The sequence below is a fragment of the Anser cygnoides genome, chromosome 1, assembly GCF_040182565.1.
Source record: "Anser cygnoides isolate HZ-2024a breed goose chromosome 1, Taihu_goose_T2T_genome, whole genome shotgun sequence".
Taxonomy (NCBI): domain Eukaryota; kingdom Metazoa; phylum Chordata; class Aves; order Anseriformes; family Anatidae; genus Anser; species Anser cygnoides.
In genome coordinates, this window is record NC_089873.1 from 120,320,055 (window position 1) to 120,335,229 (window position 15,175).

Consider the following 15,175-nt stretch of genomic DNA (forward strand, 5'->3'; position numbering starts at 1 on the left):
CAACTTTGGCCAGCTAGGGTGACTTTCAAAAGCACGTAGGGCAATAAAAAATGCAAAGCTAATGTTGTCCAGCTACAAATTAATAGAACAACTGAGAAACAGTCTTTAGTCAATGCTGTATCCCTCTCAGTAATATCAGAGATCTGTCTTTAACAGCATAATTTTTGAATGTTGCAGCTGATCAGTTCCCAGCGTTCTAGCGACATTTTTAGGTATCAAAGAGCAGAGCCTTACCGATTTGGAGGAGGACCAGGAAAAGAAGAAGCACATGCAACTGTTGATATGCTGTTAGTGATGCCTTCACTACAAAGTCTGCATTTCCCTACAGCAGCATGCACAACTTTGGATGAATGGAAAAGTTTTAAATAATGTATGTAAAGGCAATTTTCATGGCAGAATAAAGATTAAAAGCATTTTTAAAACTGGCACCACTCCTCTAACTTCAAAACAAGCCCAGGCCTATTGGATTAGATGGCCTTCCCTAGTTCCTTTCATTTTGGAGGCTGTTGTTCTTCAGACATTTCTCGCAGCAGCAGCAGTACTGGTGAAGGCGGTTCCCAGCACTTGCCATTTGTTCCTGCCCTCGAGGTGTCCCTGTGGCTGTCCCACTGTAGCTCTTAGTGATGCTAGGCAGTGCAGTGAATGAAGGAGCTGAACTTAAAATAACTGCCTGTTTGTAGAGCTAGAGGAAAAAAAACTGTCAACTCTGCTGCCCAGAGAAATGCCTGTGGGACGCTGTTTTGTAGTCAATGGCTTTCCTCAGATTAGTGCATATTTCCTCCCATACATGTCTTAACCCAGTGCACAGGGCAAAGTTTGTATGCCTAATCCAAGTGTTTCTTTCACTGGCATTACCCGTTTTGTCCCTACCTCACTCTGCACCCCCAGCTCATTTCAGCCTCTCAAATAGACCATCAGGAAGGGGGTTTTACTTTCCACCAGGAGCAGTCCTTCCACCTGGCTGGGGAGGCTACACAGACACTCATACCAATCCAACATGAGCAGGGGTTACTAGCCCCAGGCAAGTAGCACAGGGACCTGGAGCTCCTGCAGCCAGCGCTGGGGCTAAAGAAGCCTATGCGGAGCCGCAGCCCCGTTCTCCGGGTAGGCAGGGACAGACAGGAGAGCGAAGGATGCTCATCCACATTTTCTCAGGGAAGGAATGCACTGGAGTGCACATTACACAAACCTAGGGGAGTCAGCAGGGAATTTCAGGAACATCTGGGCAGAGTTTTCTGTTGCCTGTAGAACTGCATCTTGTGTTTTAGCCAAAATATGCACAGTTGGTTTTCTGGTTTGAGTCTTTCCTCTGTTTTGATACAAAATCTTACTCTAAGGAATAAAAGAAGTTGCTAGAAATAAAAATGGGATCATTAAACTGGACAGGATTTGACAGCATATTTACAAAATCCTCCACGTTGTGCTTTGTTTGTTGCTGCCTATGCTGAGTACACCTCAACCCTACTTCTTAGGATGAACATTATGTATTTAATTTACAACCTGATTAAGAGTTCCTCTGTTCTTTTGTTAGCGTATTGCCACCCAAGCCTTGCTGTCTCCCCTTACCTTGTCTCCCTACGCTCCCAGACCAGTAGAGGCCGATAGAATGTACGTAATGGCCTGGGGAAGCCTTGATGAAGAGCAGATTCAGGGTGATCCTCTGAAAAGATGCCTGGAGCATGTTTGAAAACTTCAAAGAGTTTCGCATCTTGTCCTGAAAAGCCACAAAAGACTGTTTACAGAAAGCAGAAACTTTACAGAAAGAAGACACAGAATCAGAAAAGTTCTATAAACTATGACCCTACAAAGAGTATTTCACCAGTTCAGGCACGTGCTAGTCCTCATCTGAAGCAGCACTCGATGCTTTCTTTGTTGGAGTACTCTTTTTCTTTTCTTCAACAGTTTAAAGACAAGATCAAGTAGTCACCAGCCCCTGTGGGAACTGGGGAAGTACAAGCACAGTTTTGTCCTTATTTCCTCCGTTACACTCAGATCAGACATGGGGAAGAATAATCCATGAATTTCACACAGCTTTTAGTTCCATCCCCATGCTGAGTGCTTCCCTAGGGCATTGCTCTGAGAAGAGCTCCTTGCAGCTCAGGCCGACAGCAGATACTTCTTGAGCTGGGGTCAGGGCCCAGGAACTGGTGACCTGAGTGCTGCACAAGGCTGCCACTGAAATGGCAGAAGAGGAGAAAAAGAGTATGGGCAAACAGAGTGGAAAGAAGAAAATAAATCGTTAGTTTGAGCTCAGCAGGCTCCTGATGTGTCTGCTGGGTGGTCTGAAGAAGGCTGTGCTCAGCCCAGCCTAGCAGGGATTGCTGCTGCTGGCTAGTACCCAGACCAGAGCCTGATGAAATGTCCAGTCCCTTGCTCGCGGCCTCAGGCCCACGTCCCAGCTAAATGTCCCTGCTGCACCCGTGAATCTCTTACTCTGCTGTGCACGTCTCATGGCTGTGGAGGATGTGCCCTGGTTATGCTGCACACATGGGCTGAGGCAGATATTTCCTGGCATTTTGAGGAGGCGCCTCGCCGCTGCTCTCCCCTCTGGTGTGAACAGGTTTGACTCCTGCTGCCAGGTGTGAACACCTGACAAGCTTTGACCTTTGCAGGTGGTGGTTGTGCAACATGGTGCGGCTGCCAGAAGTGTTCAGGTTAAGCAGCCATGGCCTCAACTATCTCAGGAATGCCCAGGGTTGCTAGTACTCCTTATTAAATGAGAGCTGCGTTTGGAAGTAGTGAATGTTTTTGCTGAAAGGCAGCACTAACTATATGCTGTAGATTTAGCCCTGTCGAAACCATCTTGGGGTTTGGTTTTTTTGGTGGTGGTGGTGGTTTTTTTGTTGTTTGTTTTTCTGTTGTTTGGGGTCATAGGGATAGAAGGGAGGGTGGTTTCTAACTTAAATGTCAAGGGTTGTTGTCCTGAGTGGAAGAACAAAGGGAAGAAAGATGGAAGTTCTCTGAACATTGAAAAGTTCTGACTTGGGGTCTGTTTTTCACATCCCTGGAATCCTTGCTAGCTTAGATTTTAAAAACCTTAATCACTTCTAGCTTTCTGCATTCAGATCTCTGCATCACCCCCAATGGACTCTACATAATATTACCTCCCTCTCATATTCCCCAAGTCTGCACGCTGCTTTGCCTTCCCAAATAATGCTTTCCATGTTCCAATTAGATTAAGGGCTTGCCTGCACAGGAAAGCTGCACTACTATTAATTTGCAGTATGCTTTAAAGGAATTATATTAAACCTGGGCAAAAGGCCATGTGGATAACCTGGTATTCCTTTGCAGGAATACAAATGCCTTATTTCAGGTTAGATCAGGTCAATCAGGAACAGGAAGAACTTGCAAAGCAATACATTTTCCTACACCAAAACGAAGAGAGTCCAGCAGCTTTTTCTGTGGATTCTGTCCTCCAAATGGAAAGAAAGGGTAGGGCATGGTCTTGTAATCAGCAGGAGATACAATCTGCTGAACAGAGGTAGAATACTTAAAAATGTAGCTCTCTATTTGTATGTATGTATATGTATATATATAATAGTATGGGCTTGCTCAATATATATATATATATATAAAAAAGTAATGAGTATCTGTCTACTGCCCCGCTTTGAATACTCCATGTCCTGGACTTAACTGTAGTGGTCTGCAAGCAGATTGCAAGTTTACAAGTGTGTCTTTCTCTTGTAGGCAAGCTCAAAGTAACAGAAGATGAAGATAAAAGAATAGAGACTTACAGCAGGAGAAAAAATAATGGAGGCGCATCAGTAAAACTTGGATGCTGTGCATTCTCATTTTGAACTGGTTTGAACTGGTAAGCTAGCAATTATCTAAATCCAAATAGGCACCTAGTCAGGATGGCTCCTATATTCAGCAGCATTAATATTATAATTGAAGAAGGCACTAATGCTTCTCTGCATGGTTTCTGTAAACTTCTTTCTCTTCCAATTACAATTTCTAAATACCAAATGCAACTTTCATGTCACGTTAAGTGTCTTCTTTGAAAAACACAGCCCCTCTAGAGGGTCATGACCAAATATTAGGGTGATGGCAGCTCAAAAACGCCCATGGGATGATCAGGGCCCTGAGGGCACCCCAGCCCTGACTGCCTCGGCATCCCCTTGAGGCTCCCCCACCTGCCCAGGCCCAGGCCCCCACATCAGCCCGGGGCTGCCAGCCCCTTCCCCAGCGAGGCCACAGCAGGGCCAGGCTCCAGCTCCCCACGGCCCTGCCCTGCCTGGCCATGGGCCCTGCCCCACCATGGGCCCTGCCCCGCCATGGGCCCAGCCTCAAGGGCACAGGAGCCAAACCCAACCCTGGTTCGCAAGAGAAGGGGTGAAGAAAGCCCGTCTTCCTAGTTCCTCACTGCTACTGTTGTATACAAGGCCTATCCCTTGGCCTGTGAAGGATTCCCAGCAACTGCAAGGGAATAAAAGTGGTGCAGAGGTTCATAATAATAATTTGAAAGGTTCAGATCGGTGTGAAGGGAGGAGTGGGAAAGCCCGGGGGTGGAGACAGCAGGAGGAGCACTCAGGAGGGGAAGGCTGTGTCAGTGACACCAGATTAGCAGGTCATCAAGACCCCAGGGCATCTGCTTGGTGTTTCACAAGACACTCAGATCTGGAGACAAAGAAAAGCGATTAGTCCTGATGACTCCCGGAGCTGAGGCGGGATGGAATCACTGTCAGCTCTAAAAGGATACAAAAGGACATCCAAACCCTGTGCACCACCGACCTAAGAATTAACCCAGGAGACATGAGGACAACTTGACAGACGGCATCCTTTGTCCTCCCTCACAACAGATCCTGGACCTATCATCTGGACACATCTGGATGGATTTTGGGTTGAGTACGCTGGCCTAGTGGCTGGTGGCTGGATGGGGTTCTTGGGGACCACACACTTATGAGCGTTAAGCTGTGAATGCGGGTGAGCGAAACCTGTTTTGTTTCAGTTTTTGTTTTAAATAAGATCACTTTCTCTTCCTTAAGGTCCCTTCCACCCTGGATATTTTCTACAGTGTAGGTACAGTGTTGCAACAGTATTTAGAGGAAAATATACAGAGGAAAAAAGAGCATTAAATAGGAGCATTCAGCTGCATAATCTTTATTTCAGTCATCTCTCTTGTGATGGCAGAAGAGAAAAAAATCATAATTTTTTTATGTCAGGACAAAACTTTTTTTTTTTTCTAGATGGCTTCTTCAAAGACCACCATGTCCCCTTTGCTCACATTGGCCAGCTGTGCAGTTCACGTAACTAGACTTCTGGCCCCCTCCCTTGTTAGAGGGTTAGCTCAGGCTTCAGTTTGCACGTTGCACCCTTTGCAGTTAACAAATCGTATCAGGCAAAGGCATTTTGAGACACCTAGTCCATCACACTGCTTTAGATATATCCATCCACTCTGGGGGAGAGCTGCAGAAGCCAGGAACCCCTGCTTCATGCCAGGACTGCAAAGCTGCATCGCAAGCCGAGGGCTCCCAGCTGGAGCAGTAACCCTCCCACCCCTTCCAGAGGCAGCAGGCTCAGCGCCTGCAGGGGAGCAGGAGCTGCTGCCTCTCTTGTTGGACAACAGCACCTGTTGACTTCCCATCTACGCAGCCCTTTGTCTAAAAGATGGCATGGTGGTGCTGTTCAACTCGAAGTGGCTGCACGGGTTGTTGCTGTGTGGCACTTTGCTTTAGACTAACTTAATTCTCCTTCTACTATAAACTCATCACTTTTTAGACTACTCACAGTAAACAGGAAGAGTAGGTTTTTTCCTTCCTCTTTGCAGCTTCTTTTTATGTATTTGCACACTGCTATCTTTCCTCTCCTCAGATTTCTCTTCTTGCGATTAAATTGTTCTTCATAGGTCCTCACAGTTCACGTTTTCTGAACTTCTGGCAGAGCAGAAATGACCTGGACTAGCAGGCATGGAAACTGAGACTTCTGTCTTCACAGATTAGATGCTACAGTGTGGGTGTAGTGAGAGCTCCATACCAAACTCCTGATGTGGAACATCTCTAGAGGCAAGAAGATAAAGTATTGCTGAAACTTACCTAAGTGGTTCAGATTTCCTCTTTAATCAATAGCCTCTAGGCTGTTTCAGCCTACTAGGATTTGTTTGTGCAGATGTGGTAGTGTTTCTGTGATACAGACAAAACATCCCAATAGCAACAAGCAGTGCTAACCAACTCATTTCACACAAATTGCCAGCGTTGTGGGGGCAGATCACTCAGGTAGGGCTCATTTAATCAGCTGTAGATGCCTATAGGGAAGACGGTCCAGCCAAGCTAGTCACCTCACGCCACTGTTAAAGCCCCTTGGGAGAAAAAGGCACTCTGAGGTGATGAATCATCTCATCCTCAGGTAGATATCTAAACCAGATCAGATAAGACATACCTTTAAAGTGCCTATGGGGCAACAGATGTAGAGATAGACACTGTAGACATCTAAAATTAGGTGAGCTGAATCTCACCTATTAAACTGGTGACGCACAGGTCAAAAGCAGTGCTTCCTGTGGGGAATTTTCAGAGCACACCTTTTGCCTTTTTGAATTTACAGCCACCTCAAAAAAGTGAGATGCAGCGACTGTTGAGAGACATAGCAGAGTCTTCCACCAAATGGCTGAATCTTCATGCTGATTTTCAAAATAATAATAATAAACCCCTTCATTTTTAATAATAATCATTTTTCAGAACAGAAGTAGTTGCTTTTTCACTTATGTTCATGCCAGCATGTGGAGTTGGTAAAGCAATGTTTAGATTAGGAAGCACTGATGTTCACCATGGCTAAAATAATGATATTCTGCGGAAAGTGATTTTTAGGTTGGATTCATCTGATACAGTTGAATTCCAAAGATTTATCTTGCAGAATCTTTTGAAAATGTGTGCTTCAGAATAATCTTTTTTTCCTACCATAGAATTGTCTTCATTTTCTTCCCTTCATTTTTATTACTTAGTTATTGGTTTGTAATTAAGAAAAAAAGGTTCTTGTGATACCACAGCACATCTCCTGACCCACTTCAGTGCAGATACATACATAACCACTTGTTTGTTTGTACTTTTACAGGTGTTGGTCCTGTGCAGATACGGAACGTGGTTAAAGTTTCATAATGGAAAATCTGACAGGCAGTTAACTAATCCATGAGTCACATTTCGTAATAGCCTAAAGGTCTCTGATGTTCGACCTTCATTTGATACCCTTGCCATCAGGGAGTTATACATAACCCATCTGAAGAACATTCTTTATATAGATGACTGCATGCTGCCCTTTTATACCTGCAAGAATGAATAGGCATTGCATTTACCGAACCGGGGAAGTCTTCTGCCTGCCTTTCTACCCCTCCCTCTCCCTCTGACTCTTTGCAGGACTGCAGAGGAGCATTGCAGGAAACTCAAATGAGAACAGTGGAAGAGTGCTTAGTTTAAGTCCCCTTCAGGGCCTAGCTGAAAGGTAAGGAGAAGGGTGGGGATTTTGGTTTTGGATTCCATTTATGTTTGTTTTGAAGGAATTCCTTATCAGTACAGCTCCAATAATGAAAGTAGGAGTGGAGCTACCAACACTAAGAGAGCTCTGGTGTTCTTACCTGTGTATGGTTCACTTCTGCTTAAGGCAGGCCAGACAGATACAGAATGAGACATCCTATTGTCAGATCATCCCAAATAGGAATCCAGCCTTTGCTGTCAACTGTGGAGCTGTGCCAGCATTAGCAATGTCAAGGTGTTTTATAGGATGACTTAATGTGTAGAGGATCCTTCTGGGGAACCTACCACTTTATTCCCCAGCCAAAGGGTGGAAAAGCAACACATCGCTTTGTAGGGTACCATAAGGTTGTTGCCTTTCAGGCCTTCTCAAGTTGCCCAGTAAGGCGGCAAAGGATACTGACATTACTGCTATTTCCAAAGTTAAAATAAGGAAGACACATGACTTCAGTAACCACATGTGAAGTTTACATACTATAAATCATTGTGATAAAGAAACCAAAACAAAATCCTAGTGTGCCATTAAAGCTGGAATATGTTTTCCACAATAAGTGCTTTTAGGTTTGATTTGTTTTCTTTTTCACGGCTGTGGAATAGTAGAGCATCTCAGGAATATTAACTCATTGCCATTGCAGGACAGAAAGTTCTGGTCTTCATGAACGGACCCAGTATAAAACACACCAGAAGGTTATCTTATTTTTTCAAACACTCTGGCAACTTCAACTTTTACTGCACTGCCAAATACTAGACAACAAGAGCAGCTGGGAAGACAAATGGAAAAAAGAAGGCAGAGGAAAAGAGCTGCGTCCCAAGCTTTTACTTCGTCTGTCATTTTAAGAAACAGTGCCATTTCCAAACAACTATTTTGTAATTATGTCTTAAGATCTCAGCAGACACTATGTGTGATGTACATGTAGCTTGTGAGTTGCCTGCTGTGCACGGAGAACTGCACAGTGAGGGTCTGGCACAGTGGGAGGGGGAACACGCCCAGCCTGCCTGTAGGCACCAGCATGGAGGTTAGTCATCCTGCTGAGTCAACAGGAGACACAAGCACCTCCAAGGGTGCCTCTGCCTACTTGTCGTCTAAAGTTAGACAGCTAAAGTTATAATGATAGGCTCATATGAGCAATGCTCACTTATGCACGAAATTCATCTTGCATGGGTGATCTGGATTGCCAGATCAAAATCTTTTCGTCTGGAGTAAACTCTGTGAGGGGCTGGGCAGGGGTCTGCAGCGGCTGTTTTAGGGCTCTCCTTGCTGCCCTTCTCAAACAAATGCAGAAGGTGGGAAAAGGTCAAACGAAAGTCACAGCAGGATTTGTGTTCACGCAAATCTAGTGGTAGAAACGAGACATCAGAGTCTGAATTCTGTCAAGGAAGTTGCTAAAAAGAGGCTGGGACAAGGGAAAGGATTGCACAGCAGATGTATCCACCCCTCTGTCAGCAATTCTACCTCTTTGCCCACCTCTGCCTTTCACTTGCATAGAGACTGATTCCTGGCTGGTATTTTAATGGAGTGAATTCCCACTTACCAGAACACAGTAATTGTTCAGGCTCCTTGTTTACACAGGTCTAGATGTACAAGTTTTGTCCTGTCAGTCACAAATTTCTAAGCATCTAGACTCTACTTCAATAAACAGGAAGAGTTAGGTTTTTTTCCATCTTTGCAAATTTACAAATACCTTTACAAGAAAGTCATCAGCAACAGTTGGATGAACACACAGTCATCCTTGTCAAACTCCAGGCAAAGTGACAGCACAGCTAGAATCAGTAAGAGCCTTTTTTTTTTTTTTCCTGACGTGATACTGACTATGTGACTAGTGTTGAGATAAACCTGGCAGAAGTAATGTAGTCTAAACTCTAGGAGACTGAGGTTTGGAGGGCTTTCCATCCTGTTCCATCATCTCAGGTCACAGCCTTGTAGCATCACTTTTACTGGAAGATTTGAGATTATCATTTAGGGTCCCTGCAAAAAGAAGGGCACAGCTATACAAAATCTACTGGCAAGGTGGGCTTGCTGAAACAAATGTAACATAATAAAATGCACGACAAAGTTGTATGACGCTTGTCTGGTGGCCTGAGGGAAACCATTCCCTGTTTGGCCTGCAGTACCCATTGAACTCAGCGTAACTATCTCCAACAACTTATCCTGGCGTAGGATCACAATAGTCATAACAAACTTCGGTTTCTAAGTGCCAAGAAGACAGAGAGACCACAGTGTACAACTGTTCCACAACATGCTGTGCTCTTGTTTTGGCTGAATTTTCATCTTTTTAATTAAAAAAAAAAAATCTTTGGAAGAGAATTTTTATTCTGTCTGTCTTTCCTCCTTTTATTAGAGTATTTGCTATAATTAAATGTGAAATGACAGGGACATCATTACCTGACAATGTTCTCTCTTTTTCTGAACAGTTCTTTGCACTGAGAATTAATAAAAGAAAATATACCTTTTCAGCTCTTTGTGTACTTCCCTTGGTTTGTTTTCAGCTTTTGACGGTGCTTTTCAGGATGTCGGCTTCCCTGTTTCTTCCCCATTTCCTGGTCCCCTGAGCTTGTATGGAGCCTCTGATGCTGCAACAAGGCAAGGTAAATCACTGAAAAAAAAAAAAAAAAAGTAAAGTATTGTGACAAAAGGACAGGCATTGCCCCAGGGATTCATAAACTGAAAGATCTTTAAAATTCTTCTGAAAAAGAGACTGCTTGTGAGTTGACAGTGTCCTTTTAAGAATAGTTTATATTGAGAGATCCCATGACCAAGTTTTGGCTGAGCACAAGTGCTAATGACTTTTTTGAAATGAAAAACATTTCTAAAGACAAAAATAGCTAGTACTGAAATATCTCACAGTCATTATTTACAATTTCTATGTGATCCCTTGTCTAGATTTATAATGATTACTTGCCGTGCCAGCAGAACTTAAAACTTTGTGGCTTTGTCTTTAATGCTATAATTAAAAGCAGGATAATTTTCATGGGTCTAGAATAATTTGTAATTCTTGGGAGAGCTCTGTCTTTTAAGTGGCCTTACCTAAGATACAATCTTCACTGACCTAAGCATGTAGGCACATTTTTTACACTCACTGGGGACCCTGCAGTGACTCCACAGCATTTCCAGAGCTGGGCAGACTACAGACCAAAACCTTATTGTTCCTCTTGTGATATGGGATCATTCTGTAGTGTAACCCCTAAAATCTGTTATCTTGCTTGTTCTCCGTATTTTGTTGGAAGGATGGATGTTCCTTATCATGCAACAAAAAGACCAGACTGCTATCACTCATACATTCATCAGGGCAGACCATGCGTTTTAGCAATAGTCATTGAGAGAGTAATTATAGGGGATAAGTAGAAAGTTAGCTCCTCAAATGGGAATTTCTTCGTACTGGAACACTTTTGATGTATAAAGATTTTTGGCATGATTCTTCTACGGGTAGATTTCTGCCATGCAGGAACTTTTAACTTGTCCTTAAAGGTTTTGTTTTGGGAACAGTTCATGTAAGATATTTGACTCTTGAACCTGCTTGTGTCTAGTAGTATTAATAACCTGGGGCAGACAATGTTTATATAGTACTGAGCACCATGACGGCACTTAGTAAATAATGAAATAAATCACAGGCTTTGTTTCTGTTAAATACTATGTTTGCCGTCTGAGGATAGAAATCTTCTGGATCCTGCTCAACAACATCAGTCGGGTGAAACTGGATATTGCGCCAATTTTATCCTAGCTCCTTTAATGTATGGCACCAGTACAGACAGTGCATTGGCTGACAAAGAACTCATAGTCTCCCACTGGGTTTCCATGGCAAGGTTTTGGCAGCTGGGGGCTGCAGGGGTGGCCTCTGTGAGAAGAATCCAAGAGCTGCCCCCATGTCAGACACAGTCGGTTCCAGTCAACTCTGAAAGGGATTTGCAGGTGGCCAGAGCTGATCCCACCAGCCAAGGTAGGTGTCTGTGAAAACATATTTAAGAAAGGCTACAAAATACTGTACAGCAGCTGTAAGAGAGAGGAGCGAGAACATATGAGGGAAGCAGCCCTGCAATCCCCAAGGTGAGTGCAGCAGGAGGGCAGGAGGTGCTCCAGGCAGGCAGCAGCAGTTCCCCTGCGGCCTGTGCAGGGAGAGGCCCCCGGTGGAGCAGGCTGTCCCCCTGCAGCCCATGGGTCCCACACGGAGCAGATCTCCACGCCGCAGCCCGTGGAGGAGCCCACGTGGAGCAGGTGGATGTGGCCTGGAGGAGGCTGCGGCCCATGGAGAGCCCCCGCAGGAGCAGGCCCCGGGCCGGAGCTGCAGCCCGTGGAGAGGAGCCCACGCAGGAGCAGGGGGTCTGGGGGGAGCTGCCGCCCGCCCGTGGGGGACCCGTGCTGGAGCAGTTTGCTCCTGGGGGATGGATGGACCCCGTGGTACGGAGCCGTGTGGGGGCAGTGCTGGAAGAGCTGCTGCCTGTGGGCAGCCCCCGCAGGCTCAGTTCGGGAAGGACGGCATCCCGTGGGAGGGACCCCGCGTGGAGCAGGGGCAGAGAGGGACCGTGAGGGAGCGGCGGAGACGAAGCGTCAGGGGCTGACCGCAGCCCCCATTGCCCATTCCCCTGTGCCACGTGGGGGGAGGATACAGAAAAGTCAGGAGGGAAGCTAAGCCTGAAAAAAAGGGAGTGGAGGGGAGGTGTTTTTAGTTTTTTAGTTTCTCACTGCCCTACTCTGTTGTTAACTTGAAATAAATTAAATTAACCTTCCCCAAGTTTTCTGTTTTGCCCATGACGGTAATTGGTGAGAAGTCTCCCTGTCCTTATCTCAACCCATGAGCTATTCCATCGCATTTTCTCCCCAATCTTGTTGAGAAGGGGGAGTGAGAGAGCCGCTTGGTGAGAACGTAGCGAGCAGCCAAGATTAACCCACTACAAAAACTTTAATAAAAATCCAAAGTCTCTGGAGCCCTCATTAAAAATATCCACAAGAATTCTTAATTTTTATACAAGTACACAGTCAAGGTAGAAACAGAAAGCGGTGAATACATCCAAAGCAACAATTACAGCACAAAGGAACCATTAGGGTCCAATTTCTATGCCCTGTTCCAGACTTCTAGATGTGCTCTGAAAATACAATTACTTTGCCTGCACTGGAGGGGGTGCCCAAGCATGTGAGAGCCAATATGGAATTAGTGATGTGAAGAAAACCCATCTTAGTTAACTATTTTAAAGTACCAAGCAGAGAGAAATTGGGAGGACAAGTGTTATTGCATTCTACAAAGCTGGCCTTCCAGGCCCACCTGCAGGTGCAGAAGCTGAGGGAGAACATGTGCTGTAGAGAGAAGCCGTGGGATTCCTTTCAGAACAGCCTGAAAGCTTTTCAGGAATCCCAGCGCTTAAAATATGCCTCAGAAAAATCATGCCGCAGTTGAATGTGCTTAGCTTGCACATGTTTTCAATAGAAACATCAAAATTGTTTCAGGGTTGAGGCGTGTACATGTAAAACTTTGAGTATAAGCTGAAGAACACATAGAACCATACTAAATTGGTTTCTGGTACAGCCTGACAAAATACTCAGGATGCAACCTAATTCCAAGTGCTCCTATAAAAAAAAAAAAAATCCATGCAATCTCCAAATCAAATCAAACCACCAAATCAATCTTAAATTTGTAGGTGAGGTTGCTAAATTCTCGGTCTGATTCAATCCCTTTTCCATCAGGAATTGGCAAAGCTGAGAAATACTTTATGACTGAAGTCAGCATATTTAAATGTTTGTGACATTTGTACTTTTCTGTTTTGAATGTATGAGTGCGGAATAAATATGTAAACTCAATATGCACTTATTATGGAATAATAATACTTGTAGGAATCAAAATTTGTAGCATATGTCCAGAACTTCATTACTGCAGATTGAGTTACACTGAGGAGTCCTGAGCTGTTCCAGAAGACAGGAAAGGACAACATTCAAAACTCCAGAAATCACTGAAAAAGGAGTTAAGGTACTACAAACTGCAAAACCAGACTTAAATATTGAGTTGAAAGCCTCTGCCAACTCTGGGACACAAACTAAAGCCTGCTCTCCCAGAAGCAGTAGCAGCCGGGGGAAATGCGAAAGGATCAAGAAACAGCAGGGTGGGAGACAGAAGCTAAAAGACCATCAGGATGAGGGGTGAATTTCCCACCTTAGGCATCATCAAATGAAGGCTGCATGCCCTATGAGCCTTGATAGTTCAACATAAGCTACTAGATTCAGCAGGGGGTTTCTTGATCAGAGTTATGTAGGAGGCCAAGCCAGACAATCTGGATGGTTTACAATGAGTAGCTTGAGTTTCAGCACTCTGCTGCTTGTTCTGTGACAGTAGTTGTAGCAGTATTGAATGGTAAATGGGTGAGTGAGTAGCAGCACGCTGGCAGAGCCCTGGCTGCAGTAAGAAGAGAGGTACACATGTATCTAGATGGTTCAGGCATGCCCTGTGTCAGCCGTGAATTCTGCAGTTTGTGTTAATCAGAGGAGCATGCGAGTTGTCTGCTTGCCATGGGGGTGGGCAGCAGCTAGGCAGCCTGCAAAAATAGTTGTTGTGGGAGCACAGAAACGAGGAGCTGAAGGTACTGTCTCGAAAGAAATCTCTATGGAAAGCATAAAGGGAGATACCATTCTGCATGTCTGGGCTAGTGTGAATTCATCAGGCTCCGTGTTTGAACAGGAGCCAGGTATAGTGTACAAGTAACTCCTGTTTGCTGTGCCTGACCTAAATCCAAGTTTTGCTTTGTCAGGTTTTGTCCAACGTGTGTTCTGTTTCCCTACTGTGTAGTAACGCCGCTGGAGGCTGGGTGTTAGCACTGGAAACCTGATGATTCAGTCACAGAAGTATGAAGGCCATATTGCGGCAACAGGGAGGAAGCGGGGACATATAACCTTACCATGTGTTTTCTGGTGGTCAGAGGTTTCAGTTCATACTGAAAGAATTCTTATTTGGAAAGTTTCAAAGGATTAAATGCAGACCGTCCTCACATTCTAGATGGCAGTCAAGCACCACAAGCAACCTCCTTCTCTGCCAGCAGTGCTTCTGGAGAAGTAACGTCTTGTTTGGTTATTTATAAATAGTCATTTTCCAGGATTGACACCTATCAGAGCCCAGCCGTTCACCTCCACTGCCTCTCATTCTTTGGCAACTGTTCCCCCAGCAAGAATGCACAGGCAGCACGAGTCCTCCAGCTGCCCCTGATGCCTCTCCTCACCTTCAGACTCACTGGTTTGGGGACCTTAGGGTGGTAAGAGAAGCATCTGCTCTTTGAGCCCCCACCTTGAACAACCACATTGCCACGAATTAGTAAGTTTCTGATCCCAAGGAGTCAGAAACTGTACCAGGTAGGAAGACTGCCAGCTCCCTGACGCTCACCTCTGGTTGGGACATGAGAGGAAGTCCCCCTGGTAGAGTATCTGTGTGAACACCAAATCTTGCTCACCGATGGTCACAACAATGTTGAGCTGAGCAAATGCACGCTACCCACAGACAATGCCAAGGCCCTCTCCTCAGCAGAAGAAGGTCAAGTGAGCTTGGCATTGGAGGCAGAGTGTGGTGGTATCATCAGTGAGATATGAGTCGACAACAGGCAGTTGAGATTGTTGTAGGGCCCCAAGCCTGAGAAGTGAGGTTCTTCCAGACAGTGAAGACATTAAGTGTGTTTCCCGTTTCAAAGGTCAGTGTTTGAAACCTAAACAAATAATGTAATAAAACAAAAACATTAATGGAATGGAATAT

General features: G+C 44.9%; 2 long non-coding RNA genes across 4 annotated transcripts; one reads left to right on the forward strand and one right to left on the reverse strand.

Moving 5' to 3' along the window:
* The first annotated feature begins 98 nt into the window (after positions 1-98).
* On the forward strand, positions 99-9,065 carry LOC106042150 (uncharacterized). Of its 3 annotated transcripts, none has more exons than XR_010825849.1 (5): positions 99-370; positions 3,688-3,811; positions 4,800-4,923; positions 7,045-7,428; positions 8,093-9,065. It is a non-coding gene; the product is annotated as an uncharacterized lncRNA (long non-coding RNA). The 3 variants fall into 3 exon arrangements; XR_007163959.2 differs by having other exon boundaries at positions 7,344-7,428; XR_007163961.2 differs by lacking the exon at positions 99-370 and adding an exon at positions 1,830-2,560 and having other exon boundaries at positions 7,344-7,428.
* LOC136786641 (uncharacterized) lies at positions 3,818-14,966 on the reverse strand. The gene is made up of 3 exons (XR_010825862.1): positions 14,813-14,966; positions 9,905-10,051; positions 3,818-5,996 (listed from the first exon to the last, which is right to left on the reverse strand). It is a non-coding gene; the product is annotated as an uncharacterized lncRNA (long non-coding RNA).
* Positions 14,967-15,175: the final 209 nt, after the last annotated feature.